Genomic DNA, 17,818 nt, shown 5'->3' on the forward strand with positions numbered 1-17,818 from the left:
GGATAATGTGATGGTTATAAAAAGAAATAAAATAATTTTATGGGAACTTTTGAAACAAAGCATTAGGATAATCGTTAAAAATATCTTGACAAATAATTCACTTTCTTCATAATCCAAATAAAAACCTAAATTGTTTTTATCCATTCATATTTTGTATTTTATTTATGTCATACACATATAAAACAGAAAGTTGTTATACACACCCCAAACTAACATTCACTGCACACTTACTTTGTGCCAGCTACTGTGACAATCATGTGACATTTGTTACCTCATTTAATCTTCGCATCAATCCTCACTGGCACTAACAATATTGCTAGTTCACATACAAGGAATCTGTGGCTTACTCTAAAATAAAGCTTACTGTTAAAGGAAATGGCAGAATCCAACCCAGGTCTGTGCTCTTAGCTCTGACGCTAGATTTCGGGGAAGAAATCAGCAATAATCACATTAAGATAATTAGATTTTTATATTTAGTAGGTATGTTGGAAACAGTTAAATTAGCCATTTCTAGAGGAATTTTTTTTTTACATTATTCTTGATTTAACCATGTCACAGAAGAAAGCAGAAAAATGAGAATAGGAAAAGTCAAATATGGACACAGGTACACCTAGAAAGCTAAGACGATGCACTCTTAAGATGTTACACACAATTCAAAAGATTGTAGGAAAAGTGTGAGATACTGATGATCTAGGGTTTCCCTTTTTATAAAATACAGCAACTCTCCGCCACACAAAACCCTGGAGTAATGAAGCATAACACAGGCGGGCGGCCAGGCATCAATCTCTGGGGTACCAGGAGAAGCCTTATGAAAAAACATTCTCAAAGGCAATTGGAGTAGCAGGCAGTGATGCAGAAGTGTCAGAGAGGTCAGCCTTCCAATCCATCTGCTGAATATGAGCGTGCTAAAAATGAAATCAAATATTAGTGCCATCTGGGATTTCTCTGCTCTGTGCTTCTGGTGACCTCACTTTTTAGGAAAATGTTCCGCTGCATGCTGAAAAGTACAGCCATTTCCATGGAGGCATTTTTGCACTGCCGATTAAAAATCACAGAGCTCTTCTTCAGGAAGGGAGGAATACAGAAAATGTAAGGATCTAGAAACAAAACTCTCTTCACATTGTTCAGAAAACATTTGTTTCTCAAGTTCATAGAGGCACACATTAAAAGGTGCCTCAAAAACCCATTTTCTTAGCCAGGAATGGCTGTTGGTTCATTTGTCTCTGAGCATCAAGGTGATACAGACAGAGATGAATTGTCAAATAACAGTTTTGGTCCTGGCAACTTAAAGAATTCATCAGCCTGGAGTTTTCATGTAAAAGTAGGTCTCCTTCAGGCAAAAATTCATGTAAATGGGTCCCAAACAATAAGAATTTAATTAATTTCAGAAGTCTGCCTTGGACATAAGTGGAACTCTTTTCTTTTAAAGTCAAACCAAGTTATACTTAAAAACAATAATATAATACAGAGTTGTATACAACTCTGATTGTGTGTGTGTGTGTGTGTGTGTGTGTGTGTGTGTGTGTGTGTGTGTGTGTGTGTGTGTAGACAGAGAGATAGATTGATTTGTGTTTGGACCATTTGTATTTAAAACTTTCACCAACTAACTAGGAATAAACTGGCTTTTCAGAAGACAAACAGCTGAAAGGAAGATCACAAACACACTAAGAAGTTCTAAAAAAAAAAATCTTAGATGAAAAAAGTTCTGAAAATATTCTTATAGTAATTGCCTTAAGGAAAATGAAACTTGAAGTGGTAGGATATAAATAGTAGGAAGGAATTGTTTGAATTTTTTAAAACTATAACTGCATATTATTTTTTAAATCTATAATCAAACAATAAAGAATAAAAGTTGAAACTGCTACTGAGGCACAACTGAATATAAAAGCAGAGTTAAGGGCAGAGATCTGAAATTAGATCACCTGGGCTTAAATCCTAACTTGCAAATCAGTAGCTGTGTGACTTTAGGCAAGTTAGTAAGCATAGAACAGGAATACTAATGAAACCCAACTCATAAAGTGAGGCAATATAAGTAAACTGCTTAGAACATTGCCTGATCCAGAGCTGATGTTCCACCAGCATTGGCTACAATTTATGGAGCACTGATTCCAAACCCAAGTAATAATGGTGTGATCGTGATAGTACGTTATGAGTAAGAGTCCCCTGGTGAGTCTGTGAACAAGTCCCCAGAGGATTCTCATTCTCCTGGGAATTTCCAGCAGGAAGGCTATTATGTGAGCAGGGTACTTGGGAGCAGGAATCCATATATAGTTATTTAAGTGCAATAAGAAGCGGGGTTACTCAGGATAAGACATGCATGAGGAATCCCGGGGAAATGGATGAAGTCAGTGCCAACTGAAGAGAAGAGAAATGTCAACACACATGGCCTGAAGCCTACAGGAACAAAGAAGCCAAAAACAGTAAATTGGCTGGATGGGAGTGTTCAGAAGGTAGATTGGAACAAAGAGAACAGAGAAACATTGGGGTTATAGATTGAGAAAAACACAAGGGCAAAATAGTAAAAGTGAAATGTATTGCACACCTCTAATGCACCAGGCACATTGGTAGGCCCTTCATATACTTTTTAAGATTTATATCTCACAATGAATCTACAAGGCAGAGTCATTCATTAATTTAATAAATAAATATTTATTGAGTAACTACCATATACACAGGCCCTAAGGCAAGAACACAAGGAAGGCTCCCTGGCTGGAGCCTAGTGGGTGAAGGCAGGGGACATAGAAGAGGTAAGAGAGGTTGGCAGGGGCCAAGGAAAGAGGTAAGATTTTGCACAGAGATTGACATAATATTTAGGTGACAAAAAAAAATCTCTATGGCTGCTATGTAGAGATTTCCTTATATAGTGAGGAAGAGTGGATGTAGTGGGTTATCCAGAAATGAGAACCAATGATCAAATAGATAAGTTCACTTGCTTAGTCATGCAGTTATACACAAAGAATTCCATTTTAGTAATCTGCCTTAACATATGACAATTTGCTTTTGAGAACCTCAGTGGAATCTTATAGATGTCTCAATAACACATTCCCATTTCTTTTGCTTCTTGTAGGGCCCATCATTAATTCAACTAATCAGACAATCAAATATATTTATAGGGCAAGGAATGTGGACACTCTTAGGGCTTCTTATAACATTGCATGTTCTCAGATGGTCTCCTCTCGTCACCTGGCTGCATCGCAGGCTTCAGGCTGGGGACCACACATTTCCCCTCACCTGGGCTTCTTCTCCACTCTACACATCTGCACTACCAATTGCTCCCCAGGCATCTCAAATGCAGCACATACACAACTCAACTTTCATGCCTGATCCGATCACTCCATCTTGCAACCTAGAAACTTCAGAGTCATAATGAATTCTTCCCTTTACTTCATAACTTCTATATATTAATTTTCTCTTAACTTTGCCTCTGCTCCAATTTCTCCTTCCCTGATATTGACCAATTTTTGTTGATTGAACCTTAAAAATATCTTCCCCAAAACTCAGGTTCCTTTCCCATGTGTGTATGTGTGCATACACACATACACACTCCATTGGTTCTGTTTCTCTGGAGAACCCTAATACAGACATACTAGAAGATACTGATAGGTAGGTTTAGCCAGTTAGCAGAGGAGGGGATGTGAACGGAGCTTAAATTCAGGTATGTCAGCCTCTATAACACCTTACTTGACACCAACGACAAGTTAAATAGACCTCCTAGGCTTTCACCTACTTTGCATAGCCCTAAAAGAAATCATCATAGCATGAAAAGTGTTTCTGTGTCCAGGTCCCTGCTGGTCTATATGGTGCTTAAGGACAGGAGCCATGTCTTCGCCTTTTTAACCTGTCTCCCCTTTATTAGTCACCAAACATTCTACCAAGAAAATTGACTGCTAGGTATGTATGGTTGATGGAAATCAGGAAAATATGCTTTTATGGTAGTATTTTCCTCATTTGTTTTCAAAAGGCCGCCCTTTGCCACATTATCAGATAGAAAGGTGGAGGGAGTAAAGGAGAGAAAAGACATTTTTACTAAGACAAAAAACATTACCTCCCATATGAAAAAAAAAATTGAAGAAAAACAATGATTAACTGAATTTCAATTAAATTCTATAATTTATGTTTATTTACCTACACGTGCCCTTCTTTGTAAGAAAATATTTAATCTTTTTATAAGGACTATGCTACTCATAGATGTAAATATATTTTAGTAGTAAGTATGACAGTGTAGTTAGTAATATAGTCATTAGTTTAAAACCTATATGTTTAAAATTAACATTTTTCTCTATTTTAATCATAAACTTTTAATCTTGATAACATTTTAGTAATATGCTTATAGAATACAGGAAGCAAACACCAGCAAAATGAAATCATTTGTAATGATCACGACCAATTACAGGAAATAAGGTGAGAATTAATTTATGACATCATGCTACCTCATCCTCTGTCAGTATTATTAACATTCTAGTATCATCAGTTCGGACATTGTGACAATGGTGTAAAATCCATAATAGTTTATTTCATCATATTACATTGAAAGTAAAGCTAAAAGAGCTGGAAGCAGATGTTGATGCTTCAACAAAACTTGTCTGAATTGAATACGCTTTTTGTGTACCCAAAATACACAAAATTGATCTGTAATATATACACATACCCGTCTCGGATTGTGTATTGCTAAAATTCAAAACATACACATTTTAGCAAACAGATGTTAAATACAGATTACCTCATTGTGAATGTCCTTTAAGAAAATTCTGAGCAATCTCCATATTTCTATTTATTATTTTGTTCTCCATAATATAACAAAATGGGCACATCTTGCATCTTTCTATTAACCTCTATTATTAAAGTGGCAATAAATTACTGTAATCAATACTACTTAAGTTAATCTCCTTTCCCAAAGCAAGGCTTTAAAATCATTTAAAATAATATGAATACTTTGATATCTTTCAGGATATACTCTCATATATGACTCTTTTTAAATTAGGTTCTTAAAATACATGTAACAATTTATTACATTAATAAAGAACCAAAAAATAATTGGGTCATCTAAACAAATACCAAAAAGACACTTAATAAAACATATCATGTGCCTCTGATGAAACTCTAAATAAACTAGGTGTTGAGGGATATATTCTCAATATGATAAAGAATATCAAACTAAAGACAACAGAAAACATATCTAATGTCAAACATGATCACAATTATATTAAAGTTAAAGTTCCTAATGTCAACTATATTTTTCAGTATTGTTCTAGAAGACCTAATCAAAGTAATATGACAAGAAAAATAAATGTGAAGAATAAATATTATTTTAAAAATTAAAAGAATTATCATTTGGAGATGACATTGGGACTATTGGGAAAAGCTAAGAAATGTAACTGAAACTAAATGTATTAAGAATAAGAGAAAAAGACACTTCAAGTAGTGTCTGAAGAAATCCATGTGTAAGTTTTTAATGTTCTCCAGCAGGGAAATGCAGTAATGTGTGTAGTGTCTCCGCCTAGTAAAACCCCTTAAGATTCAGAGTTCAAGGATTTTGGGGAGACTAGTTACACAGACACTCTCTGCTTGCACGATCAGCCAAAATCATTAAAAAAACCCAAGAAGAAAAGTGCTCACTATAAATCACATTATTGAAAAAAAAAAAATGTCTAGGCAGACCAGCTGGCATAATGAAATTCAATACCTCTGGCACATCAAATTATCTATCACTTAGTACCACAAGGAACATTTCAAAAGCCAAGTTCTCACATGCCAGCCAAAGACCAGCCAACCCTACAAGAAGATCCTTCTAAAGGCAGCAAATTCAAGCCTGCTATGTGAATGATTTTCTGCACAAAAACGTCTAAGAAAAATCCTAACATGAATGTCTAGGTTCTACATCAATGAAATTTAAAAATTAACTAAGGGAAATAAAAAGCATTCCAGAAAATAGAAGCCACACAGCAAATTGCTAAATAAGAAGATAATATATTATTACAAATATACAAACTCTTACCAGGTGAATTTATACATTTAAAACAATTCCTTCCAATACACACACATACATACTTATAAATATACAATGAGATTTTTATGAACTTGGTAAATGATTATAAAGTTCAATTTGTGTATGAGAAAACTTGGGAACCTGATGAATTACTGTAGGGAGTATATGGGAAACTACCATAACCTAAGAGATACTAAAATGTTTGTTTAAGGTACAGTTATTAATTTTGTATGGGATTGACAATGAAACAGATAAAAAGATCAATAATACAGAACACAGCACCTTGAAGGGTAACAAATATGTGCATATGTGCAAGAACTTGGTAAATGGTTTTTGTGGCAGTTCATTCATTTAAAAACTTAAAAAATCACCTAAAAAACTTATTAACTATTTAGTATGTGCCAGGTGGTAGAATACAATAATGAGCAAAAATATGTAAAGTCCCTACATATGTGGTGGGAGAGGGCATTGTAGAAGAAACATTTAAATAATTCCACAAACAACTGTAAAACTGGAGCTATGACAAGTGCTACAAAAAATGTGTTAGGAAAGCTTAAAATGTGGAATGTGACCACAGAAAGCTTTCCCACAGAAATAATCCTCGAGCTGAGATCTAAAGATGCGCAATAATTAAACAGGTGAAAAGAAAGAGGAAGAATATTCCAGACAGAGGGAAGATAAATTATTATATAAATGTAATTAAGAAGTACATTTCCAGCTCTCTCAAATGTCAAGGAAAACACATTTCTATCACATTTTATAACAATATAAAGATTAGATAATTAAATATTTATACTATTTTATTGACAAATATGAATTACATGCTTATGAATGTAATGTGAATGCTTATGAATGTGCCATGAATACAGCTAGTAATAAGATGGACAAAATTGCTGCCATTATAGAGCTTATATTCTAAATTAAAATATAAAATTTAGATAGAAAGCTGAAATTTGTTTTAAGCAAAACCCAAAAATATAAAAGTACTTGAAAAAATATTGATAACTACTTACACAATACTTAAAGGTAAAAAAAATAAAATAAAGGAAAGATGGCTGAGTTTATTTTCATTCAGAAAAAAACAAAACAAGGTTTTCCTAAGTCACAAACAATAAAAATTAAAGGAAAAATAGAAAAATATTTATAATATACATGATAAAAGATGAGTGTTCTTCTAATATATAAGTGCACTTGAAGATCCCTAAGAAAAAAATGAACACTTCAATGGAAAAATGAGCAAAGAAATTAACAGGGCAATTTATTAAAAAATAACAGAAGAACAATAAATACATGAAAAGTCTAAAGTTATCAGTACTGAAAATAAATGAAAATTTAAATAACAAGATATCATTTCACATATCAAACTTGCAGAAAACGAAGACAAAAGATAAAAGATACTACTTAGTATGAGTGACCTTGAAATGTCCAAAAATCTTAAAAATATACTAACCCTTTGCTATAAAATTTTGCTTTTTAGAAGTAACCATGAAGCATTAATTATATTTTTCAGAATTAAAAATAGGAATTTAATTTAAAAATAAGGAAATAAATTATAGTACATCTGTACAATGGAATACTATGCAATTAGAAATAATAAAGTAGACATATGTATTAACCAAGAAAGACATTTGTAATACACTACAAGAGAACAACTTATTACAAAATTATACTGCTATGCCTATTAATATGACACAAAACTGCATATATATGAAAGTACAAACAATGAGTAGAGACATTATGAATAATTTTAATGTTTTTATCTTAGAGATATTTGTGTTTTCTCAAGTTTCTACAGTGAACATGCATTATTCAATCTATGCCTACATCTACTCTTTTCAGAGATAAAAGAAAAACAAAAACAACCACAACAATAACTACAAGCTTTAAAGATGTTATGCTACCTGACTAAAGTCCACAGCTAGTAAGTCACTGAACAGGATTTGAGACAAAGATCTGTCTCAAAGTCCATGCTCTTAATCACTATTCTAAAAGTGTCACAAGCCAATTAAAAGGCAAAGAGAAACTAAATTAAATATTTGCAACATATGTGAAAATATTCTTGACATAAAAGCAGCACAATGACAAATTTGACCCGAAAAAAACTTGGCAAAGGATGTGAACAAGAAATTCATAAAGAAAAACAACTGGTTGACAAGTCTGCAATAAACTATTCAGCTGCATTAGTAAATGCAGATATATAGGTGTTCAAGAACATGGGAAGACTGCAATTGACATTGTTTGGACACAGTCATTCCTGGACACTAACTGCTTTATCCTCTGCTCCACACCCCATAAATCTTTGCTGTTGAGTTTGATCTAAGAAACAAACATTTGTAAATATTTCCTTAAATGAAAACACATAGACTATGAGTGCTTCAAAATAGGAGCTTGCCTCATTTATAGGACCACAATGCTACAGCATAAATTGAATTTTCCAGACTAGGCAAAAAGCTGCCCCATGCAGACAGAGTGACTAGCAGTTGTGGGCTATGCTGCATTTGCTCTGGCTTTTTCTCCTATGAATAAGATCTTCTATCTTTGACTAATTAAACTAGGACTCTATCCAAACTTCTTGAGCGTGGGGAGTAGGATGCATTATTTTCTTGCCAATACATAGCCCATTAGAAGACCTTAGTTTTCAAAGAAATTAAAATTAAAACAATATTTTGTTTATAGTAGTGAATGATTATAAATAAGCTAAATGCCCAGTAAGGGATCACGCAAATAAATCATGGTACATCCATATAAAAGAATAATAATTAGCTATTTAATCATATTGGAGAAGGGTTTTTATAAGAAAATATAAGTATATAAGTGTATTGCAAAACAATATAGGTGTACATTTGTGTGTGTGTGTGTGTAATTTCTGTGTGTCTGTTACTATGAGGATATAACACATATAAAAATAGAGAAACTAGAACAAATCCCATTTATAGAGTCTTCCAGTATCATGTAACATTCTTTCATCGTACTTGTCACAATTTCCTTTTAACATTTATTTGTATGATAATCTGATTAATGTTTCTATTCCCCAAAAGATTATGAACTCTGTGAGGCCAGGGGCTGTGTCACACAGTGCTCATCGCTGTATCTATCCATCATTCACAGTGCCTAGTGCAAGCTGGCATTCAACAAATATGTGTAGGCTTAATGGACTGTCAGACCTGTACCCCCATAATATGCTAAAAATAAATAAACAAATAAGATTAAAGATATCAGGTTAAAATCAAGTCAGTACACAAAGTGTTTCCCAAAAGATAACCAATTAATTGTTAAACATGGGTTACAAAGTTGCTGCTAAACTTCCTAGCAACCAAAGCAGATCAGTTCTAAGATAATTTATTAGTTTTCTTGGCACCAAAGTAAGAAAAATTATTTGACAGGTTTTCATAAAAGGGACACTATATATGTCTGTCATCTTGCATGACATCCTTATAAACACAATTGTGTGCCTTTCACTGCCTCCCCTTCTTGATATGAGCCAAGTATTATCAAGTATGATAATACCAAGGGTTGATCAGTAAAAACAATTCAGGAACCCCTCCACTTATGTAACGTCACTTATACACTTATCATCTCCCCTAAGGACTACCAAGTTTTGGCTAGTCAAATATTTTTTAAATTTAAGAATTATTCTAAACATATGAAAACTACAAGTAGATAAGGCAAATATGTGTGCCAAATCATCAAATGCTAGCTCTAGAAGTAGGCCTAATAATTTAGAATAAATTTCTAAGACAAGTAACAGGCTATTATTAACTTAATAGATCTTAGCTTCTATGGCTCATGTCTCCATGAGAACTGATGATAAACATGCAAATCCTAGAGACCAAAGGAGACCTAAAGCTGTCGGAAATAGATCAACCTTCTGATACCAATATTATAGTGGGCAGGCCCCTTGCCCCATAGAGCCCACAACATGCAGGACAGATCACTGGGCTAGCTGGACCACGGATCTAACTTAAAAAGTATTTCTTGCACCCTCAGAATTACCAAATAAATACTCAAAACCATCAGAATAGTGTATCCAGGTTGTTTTGTCAAGTTGCGGACACTTCTAAAATCTCCAGTTCTGAAAAAGCATTCTTAAACCAAGTAAAGTCTTAGCTAAAAATCTCAAAATGAAGCTGATCCTTTTATATCCCAAATTTGGGCTTTCTATAAGATACAACTTTAAGGGTCTCATTAAATGGTAAGTTTTTTCCTTTCGTTAACTTGAAAATTTCCAGAACAAAACCCAAATATTTTTAAACTATCTTACATTGTGAAATTAAATCCTCTAAATAGGTAATAGATAAGTAAATACAAAAGACATATTCATACAATCTTTCAAGTAAACTATCCTAAATTCTTATTTTTTCACAATTTGTTTCCATAGCACCATAGTATACTAATTATGCTGCTAGTTATTTGAAAGAGAAAAAAAAAAATGAAAAACAAACAAGTCTTTCAAAAACCAAGTTAAAAAAACAGTTCAAAAGCAACATCATCACCTATTCCTACAGATTCAGAAAAGGAATGAAAGCAAAAGAGATTTATAAATCACAACCAAATCTTATTCCTTGTATTCCAAATCACGTACAGTCTTTTATCTAGGGAAATGAATAAATACTTTCAGAATACTGATAAAAATAAGATAATCTTTGGCTCTGAAAAATAGTATTTTCTTATCTATTATATATTGCACTTCTTTATTTCATCCAACATTGGCTTTATAGTAATTTTAAATATACATCCATCACTGCATTTCAGTGACATAGCAAGGAAATTACTGAATGAGATGTAAAGACAGTTAAATCTATAATAAATTTAAAGTGAAAAAAATGTCAGAGTATCTGTAATTTGGGTCTGTATTTGTTACAAACTTGATGTGTGGCTTTTGGACTACAACGTATTCTTTCTATTTTTAGTTTCCTCACTAATCAAAGAATTATATCTGTCATTCGTGGTGTAGGTGGCCAATATCCAAGAGTGAAAGAAGGAAGGGAGTCCCCATTTGTTGGAATCCCTTCTACCTAGCACTCAAATTTGTTTTGACGATAAATGAGAACATATATGTATACATGTTAATAAATAAATGTTATTGACTAAATGATGAAAAGCATTACATGAATGCTAGATGCCACTTCTATTATTGTTATCACCATCATAAGTGACAAAAATTAAGTGGGAAACCTAGAGGCCTCATCAAGGTAGAACGATATAAATGATAATTTATCTATTACTATACCCTGAAGCAATGGGAATAAAGCTTTTCTTGTATTAGACATTTGATAAGCATGTTGAAACTTTTCTTTGCTTATAATACAATTTAGCTGTGCATTAAACAAATTGTGTGCCTATTATGTGTCACTCATCTTCTAACACTGGGAATAAAAGAGTGAATTTATCTAGCCCAAACAATCATGGATCTCTAGCCAATTTGGACTATATTGCTTTACTTCAATTCTTTCATCAAAATAAATTTTTCATCCTCTTGCCGTGGTGGGACGAGGGAGGGAACGAAAAAGAGAAGGAAAAGAGAGAGAGTGGAGGGCAGGTGAGAAGGAGAGAGAAGGGTCTCAATGTTCCGGTTTAAACAGCAAGATATCTCCCAGTGTCAGCCATTCCTTATAAGAAACAGATTCTAGAGAATTTGGATTTTCTTGTTCTCTGGTCCAATAAATCTGGACCGTAATTCAAACAATGAAGATAACATGAATTAGGAATGCTGAGCTGGCACAGTGAATTTAAGTTGTAGCACATTTTGAATTATTAATATGTCTGATAATATGAAGTTTGCTGTTGAATTAATATGTTTTAGAAGCATATAGAGATGGAGATGATATTGTTACAAGGCAAAATTAGGGAACAAAAGAAAGAAATCTGAAAGGCAATCTGACAAGCTTTGTAAGATTTTCCCATTCAAATTCTATAATGATTATGTATGCAAAAAGGTTTTTTTAATCAACATTCCATCCTTTGAATACAAAGTCTCTGTTTCATCCTAAATTCAATGTGCAGAAGTTCAGTGTAAATTGAGCAGTATTTCTGTAAATTTGGCATAAACTGAGGCCCCTATCAACCATCAAAGCCAAAAATCACTCTTCGAAAAAAGCAATAATTTTAAATTTTAAATATATTTATTAAAGAAATAGGCATATTCATTATAAACATTACTATGAACAAACAGATGGTCAATAAAGATTTTTAAAAGTAGTTTAATAACATTCTAGATCCAGTAGGACTTACAGGTTATAAAGATACCTGTCCTCCATAAAGTCTGCCATAAAGTTGAAGAGACAAGACTCACATCTATCAACAATTTATAAAGAAAAGTGTGAACTTGACTGAGCAGGACTTAGAGAGCCACATGGCTAGCTGTCACAGAACTGCCTTCCTCAGTGGAGACCAACACACAAGAACTAGAGATCAGAGGAGATAAGGCTAGAGAGGGTAAGTGGCTATCCTATCCTGGGAGTAGCCAGGAGCTGATGCAACTAAAACTTAAAGTAGGAGCGATGGGATCAGTGTTCATAGGTATAAGCTGAGCAGAGCCCAGACTTGTTCAGGGTAAATAGCTTGAGAGTTAATGTCTAGGGTGAACAAAAGATTCATTTATGAGTTTACACTTTAAGATCAAGTTTACATAATGAGTGAGATGTGCACTGTCTAGGGGATGGTCATGCTGGAGACTCAGACTTGTGGGGAGAGGGGGGGAAAGGACATTTATTGAAACCTTAAAATCTGTACCCCCATCATATGCCGAAATAAAAAAAAAAGTTAAAAAAAAAAAAAAAGATCAAGTTTAGGCACAAGAACTTGAATCAGGGCATGGGAAAACAGGAAGGTAACAGAAATCGAATAGATCCGGATAGGTGTGATGAAGGAAGGGAGCAAGAAAAGGGGATGTCCATTGAGCAGAATAATTAAAGCGAGAAGACTGATCCCAAGATATGGGCTGCTATTATATGTCTGTCCTAGTATTACAGAACTTTCTGGAGCAGGACAGGGGCTGCTAAGGGCTAACAGCTGAGAACATGGCCAATTACTCTTATCAAGGCCTAGAGGACCACTGGGACACTTTTAGCATTTGCGCTGGCAGGAATGGATAAAAAGCACTGAGAAAGTAAGATATCACTGTGTTTAGAACCAGTACATGGGTGGCATAAGGGGGCACGAGGCTGGGTAGCAGAAGAAAGTGGGTGGTTGCAGTGGTAGCAGAAAAACACTTCTCTTGTGGAAAGAAACACGATGAAAGCTGTGCTTTCAACCCAACAGCAGATGGGTAAATACAGATGCAGATGCATCTCTCTCTCCACAAAGGAAAACAAAACTCCCCTAAGGTATCAAGGCTACCTCAGAGGAAGGGAAAAACCCAAACTCAAAGCTTCTAAATGCTGTTCCTGAGCCTGAAGAAAGCTTGATGATGTCTCGACATCAAATTATACACATACTAAAGCAGGAATCTCAACCTAACTTTCAGCTTCCTCTAGCCCCAAGATGACTGAGACCCACTGTTCACTAAAGCTGGTGTTTTGTCTCCACCCCACAAAATGGGGTGGTAATAGTTTCCAAATATTTCTGAAGAAAACGCATCCAAACCTGAGTTGGATCTGTAATTGCAAATCCTCTGAAAATGTTTTCTTGGCAGATGAAGGGAGGTACTAATGTCATTAACTAGTATCACAGTCCAAAAACCTTGGGATTTGGACTCGCTTAAAATAATCTGATGAGGTTACTGTTTGGGTATCCAAAAGAACTGCCAGTTAAAAGGGGTTTTGAGACAGCCTTGTTTTCTGCAGAGTCAGTTGTGCTTAACAGTTTCAGAATATGCAGAATGGCCTGAACACAGACTCATTCTCCACCGTGAAATATTAGATTGATCCTCTATTCCTGCCTTTCTGCTGAATGTTGGGTTTTCTTCCCCCTTCAAAACTAATTACATTAGAGAAATTCAGAGTAAAATATTCTGCAAAGCACACTTTTCTTACTATCCTTGTCAATGAACTTCAAATTGTCCTGTGATTTGGGATTCTCCATTCTACAGTCTCTATCCATTTTGAAATAATTTAAACTCCCAAATGAGGCAAAAAGCATACAGAACAGTAAAACTCAAGTGGCTACTCGTAAAGCAGAAATTGGAACAGTCGCACTGGCTTGAAATAGACACATGTGCCAGTCTATCTCAAAAAAAGAAAAACACAACCACCCTCAAAAAATATTTTCAAGACATTCTAACAAATGGACTTCTTTCAAAAGACATTTATTGAATGCCTACTATGTTCCAGACTGTGCACAATAAAAATACAATTAAATCCCTGACATTGAAGGTTGTTTTCTGAGTATAAGAAGACTTGTTTGAGCCTACAGAGCCTTCCAAGCCCCAGCATTAAGTGAGGTTCAACAACGAACAGCATCAAGGTGCTGTCTCTTCAAGATCTCCTTCTGTGGGCCTTGCCTCTCCTCCCAGCCACGAGTATCACATGGCCACATTATGTCCCAACCCCTGGGCTCAGCCCCCGAATTGTACCTATGCTGTGTTAGTGTCCTTCACTGTTCTCCTCCATGCCCAGATTGGCCTTCAGGGCTACCTTCCCACACAAATATGGAACACTCTATAAAAATGCTACAGCCACCAGTTTAGCCATTACGTAAGTTCTCCATTGTCTGCCACTACCCTCCACTTGGACCCCTCTTGTTTTTGCCAATATATACCGGGATTCTCATTATGAGTCTGGCCCCTTCACAGACTGCCAGCTCAGTGAGATAGTTATAAAATAATAAGAAATATAAATATCGTTCCCCAGCCCTTGATTCCTGACACACAGCTCCTAAAACCCTTGTAGGTAGAGGTGCAAGGAGAATCTTTTTTCCTAATATTTGGTCTTTGGCTCTGGTTCCTTACATAGAGCTCCTAAGACCTTTTCAATTTCTTGAGTGATAGGAGTGTCTTTTATACTAATAAGAGCTCTTGGTAGGCTCCTAGATAGTCGCAGGATGGGGGCTGGTTGCCAGGGGAACCAATCATGTGATTAGAGGATTGGAACTTTCAGGCCCACCCCCCAACTTCTTGGGAGAGGAGAGGGGCTGCAGGTTGAATTGATCACTAATGGCCAGTGATTTAATTAATCGTGCCTCCATAATGAAGCCTCCATAAAAACCCAAAGGACTAGGTTCAGAGAGCTTCCAGGTTGCTGAAAGCGTGAAGTGTCTAGAAGGTGGTGTGCCCAGAGAGGGCCTGGAAGCTCCACACCTTTCCCACATACCTTGCCTTATACATCTCTTTCATCTAGCTGTTCACATATATCCTTTGCAATATCCTTTATAAACTGGCAACGTTGTTTCCCTCAGTTCTGTGAGCTGTCCTAGCAAACGAAGTGAGTCCAAGGAAGGGGTCATGGAAACTTCAATTTATAACAGTCAGAAATATAGGCGACAACATACTGCTCGCAACTGGGGGCAGTCTTGTGGGATGGAGCCCTTAACCTATGGGATCTAATTCCAGGTAGATAGTGTCCGAATTGAAGTGAATTATAAGGTATCCAGTTGGTATCTGCTAGAGAATTGCTTGGTGTTTGTGGGAAAAATCCCTACATATTTTGGTGACTAGAGTGAAGTATTCTGTGTTGAGTGGTATGTGGGAGCTGGTTTATTTCCTATCCTATACAGAACAGTTAACATGGTTTGATTTCTTACTGCCTTTTGGTCTCATGCATTAGAACCTGTGGGAAATGACCAAACAGGTTCCTTGACACTGTATGTCAACCCTGGCCAGAACCATGGGCCTGCATTCATCTGGGAGGAGAAACTAAAACTATAGGTATCAGCCACCTCTGAGTGCTCAGGCTCTCTGGAGCACGGCGACAGTTGCTGTACATGTGTTTTCTTCAACTTCACAATGACTCTAAGAAATAAGTATTGTTATTCCCATTTTCAGATTATGAAACTGAGCCCCAGAGAGCTTAAATAATTTTTCAAGGGTCACCTAACTAAAAAAATCTGTCATGATTCAATGTTACCTGTTGAATTCCAAAGATAATGCTTTCCAACTCTATATTATACGACCTTGAGTTTAATAAAGAAGAGATCATTTTTAGGGACCTTGGTTTCTGGCAATATTCATCTGGCCTATCCCTGGGATAATTATCAGAAAAGCGTTCCCAGCCCATGAGAATGTTTCACAGCAGGGTACAGCCCTCAGGTCAAGCTATCTCACTAAACCTACTGAGCTCAGAGATCCAAATATGGCAATGTCCTCACTCTTACCATCCCATCTCCAACTCCATTTTAACTCCCAGAAAGAGGCATTCAGTGTCACATGGGGTCTCAGGGTAATGTTTCCAGCTTCTGAGCTGAAGCTATGTTATACCACAAGGCACCAAACAGCTCTGTGTGAACTAACCCACAATTTACTAATCTCAACCTCCCTTGAACCCATGGAATGCGCTGGTACCATTAATTACTTTGAATTAAATACTGCTGTCAGCCACCCTACATAGAGGGGCTGTTCCCTCCCAACCTCCAAAACATCCTGGAATCATGTCTTCCATATTTCCAGTGGGTATCACTACTTTTCCTGTGTTGTAAAATGAGGAGGGAAAAAAATACCTAACTAACACGGAGCGGTTGCAAAGGTTAAATGAGCTAACACACATAAGTGTCCTGCATTGTACCTGAAAAGTAGTAAATACAGAATAAATGGTAAATGTTATTATTTTATTTAAATGTTACAATACACACCATGAGATAGACATCCTATCTCAATTTCGTGATTTCCAAATTGAGGCTGAGAAAAGTCAAGCAACTTGCCCAAGCTCTGAATCATTAACAGAGCAAGCTCTGATTTGACTCTTAACCCAGTATTAAGGAGTTCAGAAATTATTACATGGGTGGGTCATGAAGAACAACAGAAACATTTTAAATAGGAAAATGACATCTCCAATGGCATCCCATCATAAGCTAAAGAGATCCATTTATTCAAATTACCCTTCAAATGCTCACCTCAGTATAAGCTCCAAACCGTTATTCCTAGTCATGAATATTCTTCCTTTTCTGCACACTCCAAATGCAATCTAACGCTGTAGTTTAGGTCCCCACTTTTCCTTTGAGACCTTCCCAGATTACTGTAGCCTAAAATGATATGTCTTTTATCTGAACTCACGTGGTACTTACAATCTGAAAATTGTCTTATACTATTACTCAGCTGTCTCAGGGATTCTTTTGTTTAATAAGTATTTATTAAATGCCTAATGTGTAGTAGGCACTGTGCTGGGACAAAAATACTGGCCCCTGGTCTTATGGTCCTTTCAATCTAGGGTGAAGATGGAGGCATGAAAAGAAGTAAATCTAATAAAGCACTCCCCAAAGGTATAAGATATGGTGGGGCGAGTAAAGGAGAGATTGGTCAATCCTATAGCATAGGATGGGGTGGGTGGTACATGGAAAGAGAACAACTGCCTTCCATCTGAGTCTTAAAAGATGTGTTCCCTAGCAGATCCCAGGTAAAGGACACTGTGATCAAAGGCCCAGAGCTATAAAGCAGCCCAGTATGTTCTGGCAACTGACCAGTCTGGTTGCAGAACTGAATATGGTGAAGAATAAGGCTGGAGCTGGGCCTGAGCCAGGCTGTAGATGCCATCTGTGCACATTCCAGGAATCTGATCTTGTTCTGTGGGCAGTGAGTGAGCACTAAAGGAGCGTGTGCAGATAACGGAGTGAATTTGTATGTTAGCAAACTCTGGCAGCCACGCTATAGAGTGGCTAAGATGAGAGATCAGGAGACAATTATAGAGATGACCACAGAAAGCGAGGTAGAAGAATCTGAAGACCTAAAGTAAGACAGCGAAGTTG

The 17,818-nt window shown here is 35.9% G+C and overlaps 1 protein-coding gene across 2 annotated transcripts in view; it reads right to left on the minus strand.

Annotated features, from left to right (window-relative positions):
• Positions 1 to 17,818, minus strand: part of VAV3 (vav guanine nucleotide exchange factor 3) — a 360,452-nt gene that overhangs the window by 128,506 nt on the left and 214,128 nt on the right. The gene's annotated exons all lie outside the window — the stretch shown is intronic.

Source organism: Microcebus murinus, chromosome 2 (assembly GCF_040939455.1).
Source record: "Microcebus murinus isolate Inina chromosome 2, M.murinus_Inina_mat1.0, whole genome shotgun sequence".
Taxonomy (NCBI): domain Eukaryota; kingdom Metazoa; phylum Chordata; class Mammalia; order Primates; family Cheirogaleidae; genus Microcebus; species Microcebus murinus.